Here is a 24,653-nt window from a genome sequence, read left to right as displayed (position 1 = left end):
CTATGCCTCCCCCCCCTTCACTGATGACATTAAAGTTCATGTAATGCACTAGAAGACTGATATCCTAAAACTGCTTTAGATTTAGCAAATCACTGAAAATTAGTTTTCTGTAGTGCTTGAGCTTTATGTTAAATGTGAAGAGAATAAAATATTTTTAACATGCGTCCAAAAATTCTATGAAAAGTAACTTGCTAATGATGAAAATCCTTTGAAGACAAAGGCTTAATGATCTCGATACATCTTAATACTTTGTCTCCTTTATCAGGCCTTTCGGTTAGCAAGCATGAAAGCCGATTTCTCCACCTGCCCTTTGAAGGATGGTATTTGTTTGATTATACAAGTCTAACTAATGATAATGGTAAGAAAATAAAAGATTTATAGGGGCAGCCTGAGATCAATTTTAAGTTTTAATTCTGGGTCATAGCATTACTGATCCTTCTCACTGCCTCAGTCCTGTTGTTCATCTCTACCAGAGAAAACACCCTACCCTAAAACAAGGCCCATTTTTTGGCTTGTAGTCTTTAGGGGAAAGAAAACATGTGCCCTCTGCGTTGTTTTCCTCATGAAGCATCTGGATGGCAAGGTAAGAGCAGGAAAAGATGGAGCACCTTGGGAGTAATTTGTTCTTCCTCAGGTCCAGGCAGGTACCTCTCAAGAGTTCATTGCTGCTTCACAAAACTAGTGGTCTTTGGCTGAAGCTGTCCTCTGTCTTCAAAGACAGAGAAGTCTCCTCTTACCCCCGCTGAGCTTCTGAAGAACTAGACTGCCGCAAAGCTTCAGGGAAACAGAGGAAGCAGCTCTCAAGTCTATAGGCACCTGTAGAGCACCTGAGCAAGGCCAACGAAGTTTTGATTCTTGGCGCAAAGTTTAAACACCCTTTAGAATTTTCCCTAATGCAGATCCTGTTGATGTAAAAAGGAAAATAATTTTCAACAATGAAATGATACATCGTTATAGGAGTCTGCCCTCTTCTAACAAAGTTTCATGTTCAGAAAAAGTTACGTACGAAACGTATGAGCAAAGGCATTTGGAATCGTGGCCAGCAGAGGGCACTTCAGCTTGAAAATGAAAATAGTGCTGACAGCTGTAGTCTAAATACCTTTAAACTGGCTATCTTTGTTTAAAAACGGAATATTTTTTAACAAATGTTAATGGGAATCATTTAGGTAAGGGGTATTTGCATTGTGATTGGTGCTTTGTTGGCACTGTCTTCTACAAACTGTGCATCTGCGGCCAAACACCGTTGTACCATGGAAGAATCTGGGAACTGAAGGAGAAAAAACGCTCCCCACATAGTTTCAGGTTTGATTTTATTTTGTGTGTACTTTAAGGTGTGATTTTTTTTTTAAGAAATTATACCTTATGTGTGACCTTGTATCACCTAAAATTGAACGTAACAGTGTATGTTAAAGCCATCCTTTGAAAACTTTTTTCCCCAAAGTGGGTGCTTCTGATTTCGTTTTAGCTGTGATTTGATTTGTTCTCTTAATTAAAAAGCAGCTGAAATTGGAGCACACTGCAACCGACTGATTGCTGAGAATGGTGGTGTAAATGGCTTAATGACAAACAATCTATTTCCCCTTTCAATCCAGTGCTGATATTGTTATCTTGTAATACCATACTAACTTTTATTATTATATCTGCCATTAATGCACTTAACAGTAGCTGACAAACTTTATTAAGATAAGATGGGCCTCATGCACTTCCGTTTGCCCTGGTGTAAATCAGAAGCCTTGAGTCAAAAAGATTTATTCTTCTGTAAGAACTTACTGGTGTAAATTAGGAAAGTCAAGCCTCACATGTGATGATGTAGCAAACTATGTTACAGGATATTTATGTCTACTGATGACTTCTCTTTGCTAGTATGTTTATAGTGATGTTCAGTGTCTGCACAACTCACAGCTAAGCCTAGCTAAGAAAAGGTCCTAGTTTTGCATAATCTCTTAGCCCTGGAATCTTTCAAATTAGTGAGGTGAAACCTCATTTGTGACCCTGAGTAGATGGACTGGGCTTTGCGTCCTGGCTTTAAGTTGTGAGGAAAGCAGGACTCGGAAAGTTGTGTCATTCTAAGCCTTTTTTTGTGTGTGTACAGGCTTCTGGGACACGGCTGGACAGGAGAGGTTCCAGAGCATGAATGCACCTATTACCATAAGGCTCCTGCTTGTATCATGGTAAGGGTAGTGTCGCAGCTGTGATCTGGTGGAATTCTGTCAAATAACAGTCCCAGTTGACACTTGTCCTGTATATTACGTTTTATGATTACGCTGCCTTATACTTATACTATACACTCTTCCAGTGGTTTAAAAAACTTTCCTATATTCTTCTCTCACCAGATAAAACCAGTGTCGTTGGGTATGTTTAGCTCTCTTCTGTCTTTCCTGATAGCACTCTTACTGTATTCCCTGGCTTTGCTGTCTTCTCAATTTCCTTACGTTTGTCGCTGTCTTTCCAGTAAGGTGGTACATACAGCTGAATGTACTTATTTAGAAGCAGTTCTGTCAGAGGTGATGGGAGGAAGTGGGCATTCCTGTCTTCTTCTGTGATGTGACTGTTGGGTGATGTAGTACAAAACTGTTCTGACATGTTCTGCAGCGGTACCACGTAAGACATTCTTCTCTGGTCGTCTGCCCTTTCTATTTTCCTGTACTTTGTGCTTCCCATTTATTAGCTGACATCAGTCTTGTTTCCTGACTCCTAACCCACTTAGGTCTCTTGATTTGTGCTGTTGCTCTAACTTTCCACAATTTCTCATCACTTATGAGAATCAGTCAACTTCACTGATATTTTAATTGTGAACATAGAGAAGACTCACATCTGACCCGACTTAGCAGAACAGATCTCTCAGTGCTTGTTCACTGTCATGGGTGACAGAGCACTTGTCAAAGTACAAAATAACAATGTAAAGGAAAATGAGGGACTGTTTCCTGCCTCATGCAAAGAAACGGACTGGCTGCATTTTTCAAGGCTTGCTGGATACAGTCTCCCTTTTCTCTTTCATCCTAACAAAGACCAGTTTCCTTTGTTGATACCCTCCTGGGAAAATTCTGGATTCTGTACTTGTGTTTGGTGCAGTGGGTTGGTCAGGAGATGTCTTGCTGTTGGCCCCATGACATCTGTCTCTTTTTCAGAGGGTGTTTAATGTACAGCAGAAAGTCACCTACAAGAACTGAAACAACTGGTACAAGTAGCTGAGAGAATTCTGCCCAGAGACTCCCTGCACTGGGGTGGCCAACAAAATTGATGGTGAGTATATCTTCTTTCAATGTCTCAGGATTCTGACCTGGCTGAGAACGAATGTCATACATTTGTTAGGTCCAGATGAGTTCTTGAATGTTAGTCTTTCAGGGCTGTATTTTGCCAGACGTATAGCTGGGTCCTCTACTGACCTTGCATGCTGTCTTACAGGCTCTTTTCGTTTTACTAGCAATTAAAAACACTGATTTGATCCATTTAAAGTTTATTCAAGTGGTGTCCTTCCAATTCTGTCCTTACCACACTGCCCATTTCATCCAGCAAGAACTCAAAAGCTGATTGGAGCAGTACCTAGTGAAAAATTGCAGGATGTCTTGCTGGAAAAAGAGCATAACCTGTTACGTGGCTTCCCTCCCCCCCATACAGTCAGTAACTGCCTTTGTGTTGCTCATTCAGCCTGTGGGGTTCCATGATACTTCTCTGTGCTAAAGTGTCTAAACAGACCTGCTGGCAAAGTTGTTCACCTTCCTCTGCAGATGACTGGATGATTCCCTCCTCTTAGGAACGCCAGCTAGGCACTCATTATTGCTGTCGTCTGGGTTGTGATCTGTCTCCTGCATCCTGCCTGTGAGAGTGCATAATGCTTTCTGCTCAGCATCAGCGAGAGAACACATACCCTCAGGACCAGTCTCCTGCTATTCTCTATCAGTACAGTGTCAGACATGGGCTTCCTTGCTGGCATTCATGGTAGAAATCATCACAGATATGACTAGGTGTGTCCACCTGAAGAAGGTGTCCAGGCTCCCACTGCAGTCTATGGAAGTTCATTTGGTTGAGGGGTGTGGTTTAGGGCATGACTGATCTTGCCTAATGAAAGCCTTTCCTGTAGGATGTGTCAAGCCAGCCTTGAATGCACGGATTGCACGGACTGTGCAGGAAGTCTGAGGCAAATGGGCTTGGTGTTGACAGCCATATTGTAGACAGAATCTCTATGTAGATGAATCCTGTTCTTAGTGTTCTATGTGTGAGTGGACACTGCTCCGGGGAGTCCTCTGCCTTGCCTTTGTTTGCTGTGTTCCACCCAGACTAGGGAATGAACAGGCCCAGTCTGCGGAACAGTTGATCCAGCTTCTCCCAAAGAGGTAGGGAGCGGCTGCCGGGGCAGGGCTCACAGGCAAGCATCTGGAGTGTGAGCTACTTCAGCTGTGGCTTGTGTGGGAACAGGCGGATCATCTGGAGTCATCCTCCCGTGCCAGCATAGAGGCTGTCTGGCTATCAAAACTTTGAGCTGTTACTGCATGCTTCTTCAAGGCAAAGCTTGCCAGGAGAGCTAAGCCACTCTTGGGCCTGCAGGGAAGGGTCCTGCCCAGATGCTTTAATGGTACCTACTGGAGAAAACAAACACCAAATCACTTTTTTCAGACAGCTTTGAGCTTGCATCCTTCCTGCCCTTTTGTTAGAAGGCGGTCCGGTTACTATATAGTGCAAGCCCAGCTGCCAGCACTCCCCATTGCTTTCACAGCCCAGCCACTGCTGCCTCTCTGTCCACACCGCGATCTCTGCTGCAGAGTTGCTTTGGGTTTCCTTCCCCATTCTGTTACGGAGCAGCAAGATCCAGCAGACTTCTGAACACGGGGGATTCCTCCTTTCAGATCCACGAGAGCTGAATCCTGTGGACTCTCACACCCAGGAGGCTTCTCCTGTCCCAGCCTGATGGATGTGGCTGCTGCTGTTCCCATGTGTGCGTTCAAGAGACTTATGCTGCATTCCAAAGAGCCGGCTACACAAACACACCCACAGACTTACACAATTAATGTGAACGGCAAAACAGATCGACTTAGACGGAGCGATGCCTTTACCAGCACCCATGTACTGGTAACCACCGCTTACATAAACATGAACACAGGCCAGTCCTTTTCTGCCTTTCCAGATGATCAGGATTGGATGTTTACCAGTGAAACATAAACACACCTTCACTCCACAGATTCATAAGCACAGCACGTGCTTAGATTCCTCAACTCAACTAACAGTATGGAAATTAAGTCCATGTATTATTTGTGCCAGGATGTCAAGCTCCTTACCCAGTCATCGGTGCAAACCTTGGGTCTTTCCAGATCTGTGTCTCCTGTGTCACGAGAGAGTCCAGTTTCAAGTTCACTGGTGCATTGTACACACACACACACACACACACAAAGGGATCCCAGCAGTAGTCGGCGTAGGACACTTTTGCATTTCCAACTGCTGTCCCCAAGACCTCTCACCCCCTTCTCCCACCGCACCTCACCCTCCCCTCTGACCAGCCCTTCTGAGTGACTCTTTCCCTTTGTGCCCGTCTTGGCTGCCTGCAGCCTTGTTTTGCAGGTGGCAGGCATGGAAGTCCTTGCCTTGCACAGGAGACTGAATTGGACTGAAGCATGGTTAACTGTGAAAACTGGCAACTTTATTTCAAGAACCCGAAGGCTCAAATTGAACATTTGTGTGCGTGGGCAGGACCGAGCAGGCCTTTGGCACTGAGGCTGCCTTTGGCTCAGCAGGCAGTGCCTCTGCAGGAGATGGTGGTGGTGCGCAGCAGCTTGAACTGGGTCCTGCTCATGCTGCTGCTGGAGCCTTTTCCCCCTGTAGGACCTGCAGGAGCTCCTGCAGCAGATTAAAGAATTCCACCAGCTTCTGGCGTGGAAAAGGACAGGGCGTAAACCTGTCCGCTTGCATTGGTACTGGCCTCGGCCTCTGAAAGGGGGTTGAGGTGAAGACTGGCCGTGACGTTGGAGTAGCCGTTACTGCTGGGTGCAGTCCCATCTGTACCAAGATCCAGTCATAAAAGTGCTGAGTGGAGGTGTAGACTCCAGGCCGTTTTGCTCTTGCACAGCCTCTCCCCCAGCTGGTCACTCCAACAATCCAGAAGTAGTCAGCATCGTTGTCTTTGCAGACGAGAGGACCACCGCTGTCACCCTGCAGTGGAGGAGAGAGGGAGGGTTCAGGTGGTGTTGGGTGGCCGCTGGCAGCACTGGGGCTGGCTCCTTCTCTCTTGCCAGCACCCCCCAGAGCTGTATCCTCTGCACAGAGAGGCTCTGCTCAGGTGCTGGGGCCTACAGAACCTTGTCAGGGAGAGGGTAGTAAGCCTGTGGGGTAGGGCTCTCTCAGCAGTATAAGGCTCTAGTGGACACTGGTGCGCAATGCACCCTAATGCCATCAAATTTTGAAGGAGCAGAACCCATTTGTATTTCCGGAGTGACGGGGGGGTCTCAACAGCTGAGTGTATTGGAGGCCGAGGTGAGCCTAAGTGGAAAAGAGTGGGAAAAACACCCCATTGTGACTGGCCCAGACACTCCATGTATTCTTGGCATAGATTATCTCAGAAGAGCGTATTTTAAGGACCCAAAAGTGTATTGGTGGGCTTTTGGTATAGCTGCCATGGAAACAGAAGGAATTAAACAGCTGCCTGTGTTGCCTGGTCTATCAGAGGACCCTTCTGTTGTGGGATTGCTGAGAGTTGAAGAACAGCGAGTGCCAACTGCCACTACAACCGTGCACTGACGGCAATATCGCACCAATCGAGACTCTGTAATCCCTATCCATGAACTGATTCATCGACTAGAGAGCCAAGGAGTCATCGGCAAGATGCACTCCCCTTTTAACAGCCCCATATGGCCAGTGCGAAAGTCTAATGGAGAGTGGAGATTGACAGTGGACTATCATGGCCTGAATGAAGTCACACCACCACTGAGTGCTGCTGTGCCAGACATGTTGGAACTGCAATATGAACTGGAGTCAAAGGTGGCCAGGTGGTATGCCATGATTGATATTGCCAATGCATTTTTCTCCATCCCTCTGGCAGCAGAATGCAGGCCACAGTTTGCTTTTACCTGGAGGGGTGTCCAATACACCTGGAATCGACTGCCCCAGGGGTGCAAACACAGCCCCACCATTTGCCATGGACTGATCCAGACTGCACTGGAACAGGGTGAAGCCCCAGAAAATTACAGTACATTGGTGACATCATTATATGGGGTAATAGAGCAGAAGTTTTTGAGAAAGGGGAGAAAATAATCCCAACCCTTCTGAGATCTGTTTTTGCCATAAAGTGTAGCAAAGTCAAGGGACCTGCACAAGAGATCCAGTTTTTAGGAGTAAAATGGCAAGATGGACGTTGTCAGATTCCAATGGAGGTAATACAATAACAGCTATGTCCCCACCAACTAACAGAAAGGAAACGCAAGCTTTCTTGGGTGTTGTGGGTTTCTGGAGACTGCACATTGCAAAGTAGAGTCAGATTGTCAGCCTCTCTATCAAGTGACTTGGAAAAAGAATGATTTTGTATGAGGCCCAGAGCAGCAACAGGCTTTTGAGCAAATCAAGCAGGAAATAGTTCATGCAGTAGCCCTCGGGCCAGTTCGAACAGGGCAAGATATTAAAAATGTGTTCTACACAGCAGCCGGGAAGAATGGCCCTACCTGGAGTCTCTGGCAGAGAGCATCAGGGGAGACTCAGGGTCAACCCCTGGGGTTTTGGAGTCGGGGATACAGAGGATCAGAAGCCAGCTATACTCCAACTGAAAAGGAGATACTGGCAGCGTATGAAGGGGTCCAAGCTGCTTCAGAGGTGATCGGGGCTGAAGCACAGCTCCTCCTGGCTCCCCAACTGCCAGTGCTGGGCTGGATGTTCAAAGGGAGTGTCCCCTCTACACACGATGCAACTGATGCCACATGGACTAAATGGGTCGCATTAATCACACAATGGGCTCGAATAGGGAGCCCCAGCCATCCGGGAATATTGGAAGTGATTACAAATTGGCCAGAAGGCAAAGATTTTGGAATGGCACCGGATGAAGAGGTAACATGTGCTGAAGAGGCCCCACCATATAATAAACTACCGGATAATGAGAAGCGATGTGCCCTGTTTAGCGACGGGTCCTGTCGCATTGTGGGAAAACATCGAAGGTGGAAAGCAGCTGTATGGAGCCCCACATGATGGGTTGCTGAAGCTGCTGAAGAAGAAGGTGAATCGAGTCAGTTCGCAGAGGTGAAAGCTGTCCAGCTGGCCTTGGGTATCGCTGAGAGAGAAAAGTGGCCAGTGCTCTACCTCTGTACTGACTCATGGATGGTGGCAAATGCACCGTGGGGGTGGTTACAGCAGTGGAAACAGAGCAACTGGCAGCGCAGAGGCAAACCCGTCTGGGCTGCTGAATTATGGCAAGATATTGCTGCTCTGGTAGAGAATCTGGTTGTGAAAGTACGCCATGTAGATGCTCATGTACCCAAGAGCCGGGCCACTGAAGAACATCAGAACAGCCAACAGGCGGATCAGGCTGTCTAGATCAAGGTGTCTCAAGTAGATCTGGACTGGCAACATAAGGGTGAACAATTTATGGCTCCCTGGGTCCATGACTCCTCAGGGAAGAGATGCAACATATAGATGGGCTCGTGACCGAGGGGTGGACATAACCATGGATGCTATTGCACAGGTAATCCATGAATGTGAGACATGTGCTGCGATCAAGCGAGCCAAATGGTTAAAGCCCATTTGGTATGGAGGACGATGGTCAAAATATAAATATGGGGAGGCCTGACAGATTGATTATATCACGCTCCCACAAACTCGGCAAGGCAAACACTGTGCTTACAATGGTGGAAGCAGCCACTGGTTGGTTGGAAACTCATGCCGTGTCCCATGCCACTGCCCGGAACACCGTTTTAGGCCTTGAGGAGAAAGTCTTATGGGGGCATGACATGCCAGAAAGAATTGAGTCAGATAATGGGACACATTTCCGGAACAACCTCAGAGACACCTGGGCCAAAGAGCATGGTATTGCGTGGATATATCACATTCCCTACCATGCACCAGCCTCTGGGAAAATTGAGCGATACAATGGATTGCTGAAAACTACACTGAGAGCAATGCGTGGTAGAACTTCCAAACACTGGGATGTGCATTTAGCAAAAGCCACCTGGTTAGTCAATACCAGAGGATCTGCCAACTAGGCTGGCCCAACTCAATCAAATCTCCTACATACCGTGGATGGGGATAAAGCCCCCGTAGTGCACATTAGGAATATGTTGGGGAAGGCCATCTGGGTTACTCCTGCATTGGGTAAAGGTAAACCCATGCATGGGATTACTTTTGCCCAAGGACATGGGGGCACTTGGTGGGTAATGCAGAGGGATAGAGAGGTCCGATGTGTGCCTCAGGGAGATTTGATTTTAGGTGAGAATAGCCAATGAACCGGGCTGCCAAATAACCCTGTTATTGCAATTGGTGCCTTGCAACATTCCCGTGCCACATCCAAAGCCTCCTGCTCCACTGACTGAGCCAACTCCACCTCATCCCTCCAGCCTTATAGACTGTCATGACAGATGGAACCCAAAGTTATGGACTAAATGAACTCAGCATTGTGGAAGGATGGCCCATAGACTGAGGGAATGATATCTGTGAGACCTGGGAAAAAAGTGGGGGGGTGATTCCCTAAGATGTATTTGGAAACCTGAGCATAATGTCAATGGTATGAAATAAGGGGTGGAGACTGTCCTGGTTTCGACCAGGATGGAGTTAACTTTCAATGGAGTATTTCATACCATGTGATGTCATGCCCGGAAATAGGTGTGGGTGGGCTCTCACTCGGATTCGCGCCATTTTCCCGTCGGGCCGTGTTGTTGCTGTGGGGGGCTGTTGCCGCGCTTGGTAAGCCACTGCTGCATTTTACCCGTTACTTTTTGGACTCACTATCGCTACTGTGGTTCTCTTGTTATATTTAGTAAACTCGTTCTTTTTATTCAACCTACAAATTCTCCTTTTTTTGTCCCTCCCCTATTTCACCGGGGAGCGGGGAGGTGAACCGCTGGCCACATGGCGTCCGGCTGCTGGCTGATTTCAGACCTCAACAAGGGGCATCTGAGGGGGCTGCACAGAAGACACAGCCAAGGCCTTGGTGACTGGCATGAAATGCCGATGGCAAGCAGAAGACACTGGTGAGAAGAGGGAGTGGGAAGTGGGGTTGCAGTAGTCCCAGAGGTGTGTGTGGAGGCGTGAGTGACGCGGGGGCAGGCGTCCCATTGTGACATCACCAAGCGGTGGGCTGTGATGTCAGCAAGCGATGGACTGTGACCTCACGTCGCTCACTGCTTATATTCGGGCGCCGGCAGAGCCCAGCCCAGTCTGGCTCGTGCCTGGACTCCTGCCGAGCGTGCCTGCGAGGTCTGGAGGGTCGAGCGAGGCTGCTCCCGGTGCTGGGTGGTGCTTTCGGGCTGCCATCGGCAGCTCTTGGTGCCCATCCCGGAGCCATCCCCTGAGTTTCCCCAGCCCTGCCTGGGTCAGGCAGCTGGGCACCGCCAGGTGCTTGTGGCAGCAGAGGTGAGTTGTGTGGGGAAACGTCCCCCTGGGGTGGGCGAAGGAGCTCAGGGAGCTGGAGGGTGTCCTTCGTGAGGGGCCTGGGCATTTCTTCCTCCCCTCCATTCCCCTCTGCGGGACAGCGAGTGACCGGGGCGCCTCTGCATTTTGCAGCCAGCGTGTGACGCCAGCAAGGGGAAGCAGCTCCTCATCCTCGGCTCTCCCCATCCCGCCACAGAGCACGGACATGGCCGCTGGGAGAGAGTTGATCTGCCCCATCTGCCAGGATGCTCTGAAGAACGTCGCCTTTGTGCAGCCATGCCAACACCGGTTCTGCCTGGGCTGCGTGCTGCGGTGGGCAAAAAGGACATTGAACTGCCCACTCTGCAGAGGCCTGATGGAGAAGGTCAGGTTTTCTGTGAGGGGAAGAGATGACTACCTAGAGCAGGTCATCACGCCCACCGCACAGCCATCAGTGGCCAGCAGCCAGGCAGGCAGAGCTCCCGGCCACGTGGCAAACGGCAGCCCCCATCACCCTGCGGCATCCCCTCCATCCTCTCCACAGGGAAGGCCGTTCCTGGAAGAGCGGGGGGCTGCGGGGACAGATGAGAGGCCTACCATGGCTGGCGTCCCGCCCGAGGTCTGGGCATTGCTTTTCCAAGAAAACCGTCATCTTCTTTCCCCTGCACTGCCCTGGCTGCGCCAGGAGCTGGAGAGAATCTATGAGGAACAGTGGTGGCTGGCAGTGACAACAGAAAAGCTGGTCCTGCACGCCCTGTGTATCTGCGGTCCGGATGAAGAGCCCATTGTCCAGCTGCTGCAGCACAGCCTCCAGGAACACACGGCACCGCTGGTGCACGGCCTCATCAATGTCATCGTGCACCAGTGCAGCTTTGAGGCCTGGAGGATGCTGATCTCCTACGCTGCCAGAAGGGAGCACGACAGGCCCGCAACCAGCCCCATCCCCACCTCCCGGGAGGTGTCTCCTGACTCCAGCCCAACCTCCTCCAGCAGCCCTGGAAGCTCTGAAGGGGAGGAGGAAGCCGGCACCTTGGAAGCTGCCCTCCACGGGGGTCCTAGCCACCCTCCATCTGCTCCTGTTCCGGCAGAGCAGGAGCAGCCCCAGGAGGAGCTGGGGCAGGCGGCGGTGGCAGATCCCTCTGGCCAGGGCTGCAGCCACAGCCCCTCCTCTCCCGGCAGCAGCAGGGAGAGCTCAACCGGGGGACCCCGGCGCCCCCGATCTGCGCCCGTCCCGGCAGAGCAGGAGCAGCCCCAGGAGGAGCCAGGGCAGGCGGTGGTGGCAGGTCCCTCTGCCCAGGGCTGCAGCCACAGCCCCTCTGCTCCTGGCAGCGGCAGGGACAGCTCAACCGGGGGAACCCGGCGCCCCCGATCTGCGCCCGTCCCGGCAGAGCAGGAGCAGCCGCAGGAGGAGCCAGGGCAGGCGGTGGTGGCAGATCCCTCTGCCCGGGGCTGCAGGCGCAGCCTCTCAGCTCCCAGCTGTGGCAGGGACAGCTCAACTGGGGGGTCCCGGCGTCCCCTGAAGAGGAGGGCTTCCAGCCCCCAAGACTCTCCACAGCCCTGCAAGAGGCCACCCCGCCGGCAGCACTAGCAGGGCTGCAGCAAGTCTTTTTTCAAGGAAAAGACAATAAATTGCTATTTCTCTGACCCCATCTCTGGGTGCTGCTTTCTCCCCCTTCTCCTGGTGCCTCTCCCTGTCCCACCTGCCCCACTCTGGGTGACACCCACCTGATGGGGGTCATGGCCATGGGCCTCCAGAGCCCCAGGGCCATGTCTGTAGTGCCTCCTCGCACAGGAGAGAGGTGAGAACTCTTGCCAAAGACAAGAGGTAATCACTCAAAATCTCATCACATTTAAGATGCATTTGGGTTTCCTTCCTTGTTAAATTTGCAGTGTAAGGTTTCCCACACAAAATTTCAAATGGTAGAACTCCTTCTCTAACTCTAGGAGTTATTCTAATTCTTAATAATGGTAGAGGCAAAACTTATGTCCACTTCATCTGGGTTCCCTGACACAATTTTCCAGTCTGCCTCTTTGTTGTCTGATTCATCCTCTCTACTTTTCCGCTAGACTGCAGCCTGCATGGAGTGTGCAAATCCCCCCTAATCTGTAAAAATCTTGACACTTCTTGAACTATTTCTGCAACAATCTGAAGAGAATCCTTCTGTTACCCTAAACGTCAGTCGAATTTCTTTTAATAAAATTTTTGCCACCTCTCTTGCTTTATTGTTGCCACATGAGAAAGCTTCAGGCCATCCTGAAAAAGCATCAACAGTTACCAACAAATATGTATATCCATTTCAATTAGGTATTTTGGAAAAATCAGTTTGCCAGCATTCCCCAGGCATAAAATCTCTTCACCTCTCTGGGAGGGGATCTCCTTTGCATCTTAGGATTATTTTTGACACAAATTTCACATCGTTGTGTAACACTTTTGGCAATCATATTGATTCCTACAGCATATGCCTTTACAGCTTCACTTAAAGCTTCAGCTCCCATAGGTGTACTCTTACGGGTTCTCTCCATTAACTCCCTCATTATTTGTGGAGTTACCACACATTGTCCAGCCGGGGTTACTCACCATCCTTTGGCAGTGTTTATGCATTTTAATGGTTTGTCCAACTTGTTTTTTCTGTATATTTAGGGGTGTTAATTTTTACACACACACACACACACACACACAGGGATCCCAGCAGTAGTCGGCGTAGGACACTTTTGCATTTCCAACTGCTGTCCCCAAGACCTCTCACCCCCTTCTCCCACCGCACCTCACCCTCCCCTCTGACCAGCCCTTCTGAGTGACTCTTTCCCTTTGTGCCCGACTTGGCTGCCTGCAGCCTCATTTTGCAGGTGGCAGGCATGGAAGTCCTTGCCTTGCACAGGAGACTGAATTGGACTGAAGCATGGTTAGCTGTGAAAACTGGCAACTTTATTTCAAGAACCCGAAGGCTCAAATTGAACATTTGTGTGCGTGGGCAGGACCGAGCAGGCCTTTGGCACTGAGGCTGCCTTTGGCTCAGCAGGCAGTGCCTCTGCAGGAGATGGTGGTGGTGCGCAGCAGCTTGAACTGGGTCCTGCTCATGCTGCTGCTGGAGCCTTTTCCCCCTGTAGGACCTGCAGGAGCTCCTGCAGCAGATTAAAAATTCCACCAGCTTCTGGCGTGGAAAAGGACAGGGCGTAAACCTGTCCGCTTGCATTGGTACTGGCCTCGGCCTCTGAAAGGGGGTTGAGGTGAAGACTGGCCGTGACGTTGGAGTAGCCGTTACTGCTGGGTGCAGTCCCATCTGTACCAAGATCCAGTCATAAAAGTGCTGAGTGGAGGTGTAGACTCCAGGCCGTTTTGCTCTTGCACAGCCTCTCCCCCAGCTGGTCACTCCAACAAGCCAGAAGTGGTCAGCGTTGTTATCTTTGCACACAGGAGGACCACCGCTGTCACCCTGCAGCGGAGGAGAGAGGGAGGGTTCAGGTGGTGTTGGGTGGCCGCTGGCAGCACTGGGGCTGGCTCCTTCTCTCTTGCCAGCACCCCCCAGAGCTGTATCCTCTGCACAGAGAGGCTCTGCTCAGGTGCTGGGGCCTACAGAACCTTGTCAGGGAGAGGGTAGTAAGCCTGTGGGGTAGGGCTCTCATCTCCGCACAGTGATGCTGGATGTGTGCAAGAGGAATATTTTGGTATTGGGATCTCGACCTCCGGGCTGCCAGGAGCGCTGGATGGGCTTTCTGGGCAGAGTCCCGGGCCTCTGGGACAAGTGGGGCCGTGGGCAAGGACCTGCATCTGGGGAAGGGGAGGTAACCCCTGCCAGTGGCCGCGACCCAGCGGTGGGAGGGCAACTTGCCACGCAACGGCTGCGCTGGGATGTGCCGGGGCTGCCTGTGGCGCTGGGCGCTGCCTTGTCACAGGCTCCTACCTGGCAGGTGTCAATGCCGACCTGCGGATAGCCAGCGCACGGGTTGTGGGGGTGGATGGCCCCTCTGTACCACCGGCTGCTGTTGCAGAAGTTGACATTGATGAGGCGGACCTTGGCCTCCTGCAGGATATCAGTTGATCCTCCAGCTGTGAGCACAGAAAGGAATTAACACCCAACAGCTTATTGCCAGGTCTCCTGCCCTGTCTGGGTGAATCCCTTCCCCGGGGCTTGGCTTTGCATTGTGAGAGACATTGTACTGCGTTTCCCTTCTGTCTCGCCTTGGACCCTGGGCTAGGCACCTCTCTCTATGGGCATACATCCCCGCAGCCAGACTCTGGCTCTCGCCTCTGCTGTCAGGAAGCCCAACCCATCTCCCCAGAGTGCCGAGCTTGCCCTCAGGACACGAGCACTCTTTGGGAACTCACATCTTGCAGTCGTGGACCCCCAACCGCTGACATAGCAGGTTGTCAGCTCTGAGACTCGCAGCGAGGCGTCGGGCACACAGGCAAGCTGTACAGAGTCACTGCACTGGACAGGCTGGTCCAATTCCAGCAATGCAATGTCGTTCCTCTCCGAGGTACTACTGTAGTGTTCACTGTTCGTGAACCAGCAGCCGCTTAATATTGCGCACTTGGGCCTCCGGGCCCAGCTGAGTCAACTGAGTGGCCCCGATCACTACGCGCCACATGGTGATGTGCCTGGAAGGCAGATGGGGAGAGGGTTCAGAGGGAGCCCAGCCACATGCTGCAGCAATCCAGCAGTTCCCTGCCCCCTGCTTCACACAGGAGACAGGAAAGCAGCGCTATGGAGGCTGCAAGTGCCCTAGCATGCCTTGGGCCCAAGGCATGTCGAGCTGGAGCCTGCTAGGAAGCCATGGCCTGAGCCCAGCCCTCTCCTGAGCCGCCTCTCAGCCAGGTTCTGCAGTGCCCAGGCACTGGGCGTACCACAAGGAACGGGGATGGGAGTAGCTCGTGGTGCTGTGAAGGGGGCACCTGCGAGTGCTGTGGGGATATCCACATTCCTTCCCCTCCTTACCTGGCCTTGGTGAAGCAGTGGGCTGCTGTGAGGACACACTGTGGACTGATGAGGGACCCTCCACATATATGCCCTGTCTCTGCTGCCCAGGGACCCTCAATGCTGACGATCCAGGGCCAGGCCCCTGGCTGGGTGTCTGTGCCCCCCACCACGTGCAAGGTTTCGTAGCCAGAAGCCATTGGCCGGAGCCCACAGGTCCCTCTGTAACCAGAAATTCATTAGTGTCTTACTCAATGGGTCGCTGCTGTTCTGGCTGAAGGTTAGCCGTCTGCCCTCCCCACGAGGCGCTGCATGGACAGCGAGGCCAGGGAGCCCCATGGGGAGGACAGGTGTCCGCCCACATTTCTGCTTTAGACCTGCAGGCGAGTTGTGCCAGCAGCCCGGGTGCTGCAAGGAACCGAGGCTCCCGCGTGGGGCTGGGGAAGCTGTGGTGTGGCCATGGGGGACAAGCAGGCACCCTCCAGGGAACTCCATCAGGGTGCCCAAGCTCCCTCCCAGACCCTTGTCCCACTTACCCACGGGTGTCCTATGCGCCGTGCGCATGCCAGCACAGGGCCAACAGGATGAGGAGGGGAAGCAAAATCATCGCTGCCAATGGCATGTGCCAGCTGCAAGAACGGAGGGCTCGCTGCCACAGAGTGCCTGCAGGGCTCATGTTGCCCATGGTGTCCTTGGCAACAAGGCTGATGTCACAGGGTCACAGCTGGTTCCAGGTACTGGGCACAGTGGCCTCTCAGTAGGGGGCCACAACATGGGGGCTTCCAAGCAGGAGGGGAAGCAGAAGCTGGGATCGGTCACCCCCGACAGAGCCCCGCTGAATGCTCTGCTTGCAGGATGGGGTGTGCAGGCCCCGTGACAGGCAGCAGTGCCCGTCTCTGAGCACTTCCTGCTAATGGCTAGCAGGAAAAAACCCACTGTGGCACCACAGCCTCTTTGGAATGTTCACTGCCACCCTGCTCTCTGCAGCCCTTTGCCACCAGGTCCTTCCCAAAAAACATACACCAGAGAACATAAGTCCTACAGGCAGTATGCACATTTGGGTGTTGCAGAGCCGATCTGGTTACAGCCGCGGCAGGCAAGCAGTGATGTGCCAGCCCAAGCAGATCCAAGTAGTGTCAGCCTTCCCACACAAAGCGCTGTGCAGCACAGATGCAGCACTGTCCACACTGGCCATGTCAGCCCCAGCGACAGTCTCTGGCAGGCTTCTTGTCCTTGCTGTCTGTGAGTTCTTTTGCTGTTCTGGGCCAGCACCGACAAGGGCAGTTGTGGCACCTGGTACGTGTGGCCAAGGACATGCAACTGCAAGCCCTGAACAGAGAAGGTTGCTCCTGCTCTCAGCTCCACATGCCATTGTCCATGGCTTTGGTACATCCTGAATTGGCCACAGCTCGTCAGTCTGCCTTCTGCAGCCGTACGGTGGAGCCGTGCTCATGTGCTGGAGTGCAGGGCAGTCACGGGAGAGAAGCAGGAGCCAGCCGCGTGCGTTGCATTTGTCAAGCAGGGCTGGGTCCCTGGAGGCCGTGGCTTGAAGAGTGGCAGCCTCAAAGCTCATGAAAGGTGTGGGAGCTTCCTGCTGGCATCCTGGCTTGTGTGGATAGACATAAGACACACAGCTGAGCGCCCAAACTGGTCCCTAGGATGCCAGGGAAGGCTCTGTCTGAATATGGAACAGCTACTCTCAGGGCCCTTGAGGTGTAGCACGGCTTCGGAGGCACCAGGACTGGCCCCCAAACTGGACTCAAGGCTGCTTCGGTTTCTGAACATTGACCTGAAAGTGGTGCCCCAAATCTGCTTAGAGCAGGCAGAGACCTGCTACACCACTTTGATGCACACAAGTCTGTGGGACCAGATGGGTTACACCCAAGGGTGCTGAGGGAGTTGGCAGATGCGCGTGCCAAGCCACTTTCCATGACTTACCTGAAGTCATGGCTAACTGGGGAGGTCCCATTGGACTGGAGGGTGGCAAATGTGACACCAATCTACAAGAAAGGCAGGAAGGAGGATCCAGGAAACTATGGACCTGTCAGTCTGACCTCGGTGCCAGGGGAGGTCATGGAGCAGGTCATGTCGAGTGCCATTAAAAGTCATATAATGGACAACCAGGGTATCAGGCCTAGTCAGCATGGGTTTATGAAAGGCAGGTCCTGCCTGACAAACCTGATCTCCTTCTACGACAGGGCGACCCGTTTATTGGATGAGGGAAAGACTGTGGATGTTGTCTACCTTGACTTTAGTAAGGCCTTTGACACCGTTTCCCACAACATTCTCCTGGCAAAACTGGCTGCTCGAGGCTTGGATGGGCACACACTTTGCTGGGTAAAAAACTGGCTGGATGGCCGGGCCCAAAGAGTTGTGGTGAATGGAGTTAAATCCAGTTGGCAGCTGGTCATGAGTGGTGTCCCCCAGGGCTCAATTTTGGGGCCACTCCTGTTTAACATCTTTATTGATGATCTAGACGAGGGGATCGAGTGCACCCTCAGTAAGTTTGCAGATGACACCAAGTTGGGTGGGAGTGTTGATCTGCTCGAGGGTAGGGAGGCTCTGCAGAGAGATCTGGACAGGCTGGAGCGATGGGCTAAGGCCAACTGGAGGAGTTTCAATAAGGCCAAATGCCGGGTGCTGCACTTGGGCCACAACAACCCCCAGCAGCGCTACAGGCTTGGGGAGGAGTGGCTGGAGAGCTGCCAGTCAGAGAGGGACCTGGGGGTGTTGATTGACAGCTGGCTGAACAGGAGCCAGCAGTGTGCCCAGGTGGCCAAGAAGGCCAATGGCATCCTGGCTTGTATCAGAAATAGTGTGGCCAGTAGGGACAGGGAAGGGATATTGCCCCTGTACTCGGCACTGGTGAGGCCGCACCTCGAATACTGTGTTCAGTTTTGGGCCCCTCACTACAAAAAGGACGTTGAATGACTTGAGCGTGTCCAGAGAAGGGCAAGGAAGCTGGTAAAGGGTCTGGAGCACAGGTCGTACGAGGAGCGGCTGAGGGAACTGGGGTTGTTTAGTCTGGAGAAGAGGAGGCTGAGGGGAGACCTCATCGCCCTCTACAACTACCTGAAAGGAGGGTGCAGAGAGCTGGGGATGAGCCTCTTTAACCAAGTAACAAGCAATAGGACAAGAGGTAATGGCCTCAAGTTGCACCAGGGAAGGTTTAGACTGGATACTAGGAAGTATTTCTTTACCGAACGGGTTGTTAGGCATTGCAATGGGCTGCCCAGGGAGGTGGTGGCGTCCCCATCCCTGGAGGTGTTTAAGAGTCGGGTTGACTTAGCGCTTAGGGATATGGTGTAGTTGAACTGTCAGTGTTAGGTCAATGGTTGGACTGGATGATCTCCAAGGTCTTTTCCAACCTAGATGATTCTGTGATTCTGTGATTCTGTGAAGGCGGCCTGAGAGAAGGCATCTTGTCGGGGGAGGCAGCGGGTCTACCTCTAGTCTAATTGAAGAAGAATTTAACCTTGACGAGATTCCAGTGTATCCATGAGAGGCCGGAAAGTCTCGAGAAGTGCCATGGAAACAAGATTAGAGAAATAAGATAAGAAGAACTGTCCTGATGATTCAGCCGAGAAACTAACACCCAATCATGAACTCTTAGTTACTAAAGTAAACCAATCCTGTATGAACACCTACTTTGAAGGTTATAAAAAGGCTTGTTAGAACAATAAAGTAGCCTCTGTAGCCATTGTGGCCATTTTGGTCATTTTACACAATCTGATGTTTGTCGTGTCCGTCTCTACTGTGACAGCATCTTGTCTTTTGTGGATACTCTGCTATTCCAGCACCAGATTTTGCAGATGGTTAAGGGAGAATGATGTGGGAGATGGCCACACTTCACAGATAATTGGAGGAAGAGATGGGGTCATTTTAGGGAGAGGAATCTGGCAGGGACAGCAGTACCCAGGAAACCACATGAGGAATGCCATGGAAGTCCAAGGTGACCTAGCTAACAGCACCTGAAACACCAAATCTGTTCACAGATGGAGCAAACCTGGGAGCAAGGGGTAAAAACAACCAGGGGTGGGTCCCTTGTGGGAGAGGAGATAAGGGCGGAGAAAGGGAGGAGTCGAGGAAGATGAGGGGGATGTTAAGCACGGAAAATGGAGAGAAGGGGGGATCAAGGAGCTACTCACACATAAGCAAACAGCTGGTTGGTTTGGCTGTTGGACTGAGCCCTGCACCTAATCACTACAGTCCATCTTACCTTCTCTTTGAGAGTGATTCCAAACCCTTTTCTGTGCAGCCCTGCTCTGTACCCGGGGCGGGAGGGGGTGATTCCAGAAGCCTGGCTGCTAGCAATGGCAGAAGGGAAGCTGGCCTAGCTCACGAGCAAGAGGAGAGAGACCCTTTCAGTCATGTGGATGGCATGTGCTTGCAGCCCCCCTGATTGATCAGCCCCAGCATCCCTGACAGACCTTACAAGAGGACCAGGCCTGCCAACCACTGGCCACATTTCCACCTCCCGGAGTCATGAAGGACCTGGAGGTGCTCAAGCATGCATACCCTGACCTGCTTCCCACCTAGGCATGTCCACTCTGCACTGGCGGCACAAGGTCCTGCCTCTGAGGCTGCCAGGACGATCCATCCCAACCTCCTCTTGCTGCGCTCCTGGCCCCTGGCAAGTGATGGTGCTGCAGTTCCCAGCTCTGTTCCCACCCAGGGGTGAACCGCACGCCTCCAGCTGAGCTGGGATCTCTGGACACTGTGGCGTGCCCTTTGCTGCTTCTTCAGCATGGTTTTAAGGGAGCTGTTGTGGCTCTGGAGATGATGCTGTGTCATGGTCCCACCCTGACCAAGTCCGGCTTTCTGTCAAGAGGCCTCAGCTTGGACATGCAGTACAGAGCACAGGCTCCACTGACCTGCACTCTTAGCAGGGCTGGTCATCTCCCTAACCCACAGCTGGCTACCCCAGCACTCTGTTAGCCAGAGATGTCACTGGGCCAAAGCTGCAGGGTAGCTCTAGGGCTGAGCTTGATTAGTTGGGGGTGGAGGGGGTGTCTGGTGGGTTTGGGATAGGGTTCCAGTGTGGAGCAACTGAAGGGGATGAAGCAGCAAGAGGCTGGGAGCAGTGGCAGCAGGAAGGCTGAGGAGTGCAGTCCATGGGAGTGTGTGTGTTGCTGTGCAGCCAGTGAGTGTCTGTGTGTGTGTGTTGGCATGCATTCAGGGTGTGCGGGTGTGTTTGTTGTCCCAAAACTGGGTTCATTCACCTGGTGTGCAGTCACCTGATCAACATGCTGATTGTTACTTCCAGACAATTTTCATTAGTATCAGCTCCTACCAGTCCATCATTCCCCAGCTTTACTGGAACCAGGGGATCTGCTGGGGATGCTTTAATATCCTCCCCCTGTCCCCTTCATTCATTATCCAAATCCTCCAACATTGTAAGGTTGTCGTTCCTCATCTGTTCTCCTCTCCATTTTCTTTCTTTACTTGGACATTCATTTGTCCAGTGTCCTTCCTGCCTGCAAATAGAACACTGATTCAAGCCCCAAGGAGGGCCTTTTCATGCTCCGTATCCCAGTCTTGCTTCAGGACCCTCTCTACCCCTTCCCCCACAACCTCCTCTTCTTCATCCTCTCATCCCACCTCATCTGTCTACAATTGTTGCAGCTAAGAGAGAACCCTGCAGTTTCTTTTTTTGCTGTCCCTTCTTTTCCTTCTTTACCTCTCTATTATTATGTACCTTATAAGCAATTTCAATCAACTGGGAAACAGACATTCCCCCTGCTCCATCTACTTTCTGTAACTTTTTTCTTGTATCTTGCAATGGCCGACCTATAAACGACATGTTGAACACTTCCTCATTTTCCTCCTCTTCCGGATCTAAATCAGTCCATTTCTTAGCCACCTCACACAATCTCTCATAAAAAGCTGATGGACTTTCTTCAGCCTCTTGTCTAACTTCACACAGTTTAGACAGATTTCTCTGCTTTTTGGACCCCATGCTGTACCCCATCAGCTGCTGGTATTGCTTCAATTTAGTTTTTCCTAGCCCAGTATTCATGTCCCACTCTGGATCTTCTCTCAAAGGCAAATACTGACTAGGATCGTCCCACCTATTCCTTCTTCCTCCCTCTTCTTTCACCTTGTCTAGTACCATCCTTCTTTCTTCTGCAGTAAAAAAAGGTATTCAGTAAAGCCTGCATGTCCCCCCAGTTAGTGTTGTGAGTCAGCATAATAGTTTCTAAAAGCTGAACATTCCATCAGGATTCTCTCTGTTCCAACACAGTGCTCCCAATTCAACAAATCTGAAGTAGTAGAAGTGACGTGCACAAAGACTGGCATACCGTCCATCCCGACAGCCTGTCTCAACGGTGCCTCTATCACTGGCTGAGAATGCCCTCTAGTCCTCCTTGAAATAGTGCTAAAATTCCCATTTCCCATTTGTCCTTTTTTTCTGATCTCTTTCTGAGCTCTCCTGACTGTCCTGGTTTTGGCTGGGATAGAGTTCATTTTCTTCTTAGCAGCTCAAAGGGTGCTCTGTTTTGGGTTCAGTATGAGATTCGGTACATGAAGAATGCTGATAAAATGCTGATGTTTACGGTTGTTGTTAAGACATCAAGGACTCTCCAACTCCCCGTGTCCTGTCCTTGCACAGATGTACAAGAAGCTGAGAGGGGGCACAGCCAGAGCACTGGACTCAAATTAGCCAATGGAATATTGCCTATCATGTAACGTCATGCTCAGTATATAAAGGGGGGGTGGCCAGGAAGGAGGGGGGTTCTCTCTTGCTTCCAGGATTGCAATTGCAGGATCTTGGTTTTGTGGGACCGCTAGCCGTGAATGGGCTGGGTATCAGTTGGCGAGTGGTGATTGCATTGTGCATTACCCATTTGTACTTTCTACTATTGTTATTGTTTTATTTTATTACAGTTAGTTTCTAAACTGTTTTTTATCTCAACCTATGAGTCTCCCTTTATGCCTTCGGTTTCTTTACCAGTCCCCGGGCAGGGGGAGGATGAGCGAGCGGTTGTGTGGTGTTTGGCTGCTGGCCAAGTTCAAATCACAACCGAGTTCTTCCCCTTTGGCCACAGGGTTATATGGGGGAGAGGAAGAAGGGACTAACAACTGTACATCCTCTTGTTCAGCACAGCACAGCATACAGATGCTTGTTTCTTTCCCTTTTCCTCCGTACATGGCAGTAACATACCTCATCCTAATCCACATTTTTCTGAGCATTAGGATCCCTATACAAAGTCATAAAGGCATCAACGTAAGGCACTTTTTATCCCATTTTCCCAGTTGACAACAAAATAGCATCAGTGGTAATATGGTATTAAATTGCAAAGACCCATTTTCCAGCCACTGTTTATCACCATTTAGTTTGTAATTTGGCCATCACTGATTACAATGGTGCCACTCCCCATGCACTGAGGTCAGGGTATGGCCCCTTTACCCTCAGCTGGGCATTGCAGGCCTCCCCTTGCTCAGAGATAGCGGCAGCTCTCCTCTAGCTGAGGAGCTTGCAGAGCTGACCTTCAGGTGTGCAACCACTCCTGGGACACAGCAAGGGGAAGAAGACTGGGGACAAAAGAAGACGCACTGGTGACAAAACATGCCTGGGCTCCACGCAAACCCCTACCCAAAGATACAGGGGCTCCTGCCAACAGCGTGTGGCAATAGCACATCCTGCTGCTTCCAGGTTAGGAGTCAATATTGGTAAAGGTGTGCCTACAGCTGCTTTCAAGTGTCTCAGCTACCTGATGCTGTCTCCTCCATGCTAAAACTTAAGGCTATTCAGGAGGAACTTTAGCTCAGGTCAGTGCATCTTGTATCAGTTCAAACAGCAGTGTAAGACGTGTAGCTCTTTCTCTCTTGACTCTTTCCTGGAGGAAATGGGTATCTCGTACTGAAATGCAGGTCTTTCATTAAGAAAGGGAAAGTACGTGGCCAATTTTCAGCTAAGAGCATGTTTTATCTCTGAGATACCTTTGCTGCTCCTTTTAAACAGGAAAATTGGGGAACTATCAAGCCTTTTCACCCAAGCATCATTTCCTGATCCGGTGAGTTTTCACCTCCCCAGGCAGCCCAAAGAGGGAGTTCAGGTTAGTAATAGCTCTCTTAGGTCGAGTAAACAGACACAGGCAGAACTACATGATACAGATGGTTCTTCAGAGGCAGTAAGCTGTGGCTACTACAAGTGGCAGGACAGAGAAATAATGCAGCAGTTCCTATTATCTGTAATAGGAGGATCTTTATTTTTAGCTTTGATAGGTTTAAGTTTTGAAATCAAAATAGCAGAAGATAACGTCCCTAGCGAGCTGGCCCTATTCCTGTTTTGCAGCAATTAAAATGCAAAGTGCTGGATACGAAGGATGGGGCCATTACACCCGGATACACACTGGCCTTCTGAGGAGGAAGAGACGAATGAACTATTGTCTGTCAGTGTTGATAGGTACTACTTAACGCTTGTTTCTGCCATTTGTTCCTACCCCCACGTGTGTGTGGCTGTGCTCCTGATGCCATTCAGCCTGAGAAAGGACAGCCAAGCTCTCTGGGAGCCCACCAGCCACCCCCGGTGAGTGGGAGCACCACCGCTCCAAAGAGCACCGGGAAATCAACGTTCGCTTGTGCAGCAGCTCTTCTTCAAAACCGTAATGACTTGTAAAAATTCACCTCTTGCCAAGCAGCACAGGGCAGTAGGATGGAAGATGGTGATGATGGCTGCAGGGCTGGGGGGGTGGCCCCCAGCAGGTGAAGGAGTTTGGCGGGCATCCCTGTCAGCCAAGAGCAGGGAAGGGCTCCTGCAGCCCAGGAAAAGCCAGACTGAGTGAGGAGCAGCAAGAAGTGGAGGCGGAGGGAGCGTGAGGCAAGCCCGACTGCAGAGAGGCAGAGGGGAAAGAGCTGCTCCGCTTTGGCTTGGACTTTGTTTCTGGAAGGGGTAGGCTGCCTGAAGGGCTACAACAGCCGACACCTGTAATCAACTTCTGTGCATCCTCCTGAGCTGAAGTGGGGCCAGAGCAGTGATCAACAGACGACCTGAAGCTCTGAGCTGCTTTACACAGCACAGACTGTAAAATACAGGAGGGTTTGTCCCCTGGTGATTCCCCTCAGTGTTTCACAGTCACAGATTTTGTGATTTTTGTGCCTTCCCACACTCGGTTGCCCCTCCACTATTTATTTTAAGCAAGTTTACATCAGTGGCTCAAACCTGTAGGGACTAAGCCTGAATTGCGTCCAATTGTGGAG

The 24,653-nt window shown here is 51.2% G+C and overlaps 1 pseudogene; it reads right to left on the bottom strand.

The window, feature by feature from the left end:
* Positions 1 to 5,781: 5,781 nt before the first annotated feature.
* Positions 5,782 to 16,056, bottom strand: LOC141937922 (acrosin-like; annotated as a pseudogene).
* Between the last annotated feature and the right edge of the window lie 8,597 nt (positions 16,057 to 24,653).

Source organism: Strix uralensis, chromosome Z, assembly GCF_047716275.1.
Source record: "Strix uralensis isolate ZFMK-TIS-50842 chromosome Z, bStrUra1, whole genome shotgun sequence".
NCBI classification, from domain to species: domain Eukaryota; kingdom Metazoa; phylum Chordata; class Aves; order Strigiformes; family Strigidae; genus Strix; species Strix uralensis.
The sequence above is the reverse complement of the archived record's forward strand: the minus strand, read 5'-3'. Positions and strand labels throughout refer to the sequence as shown.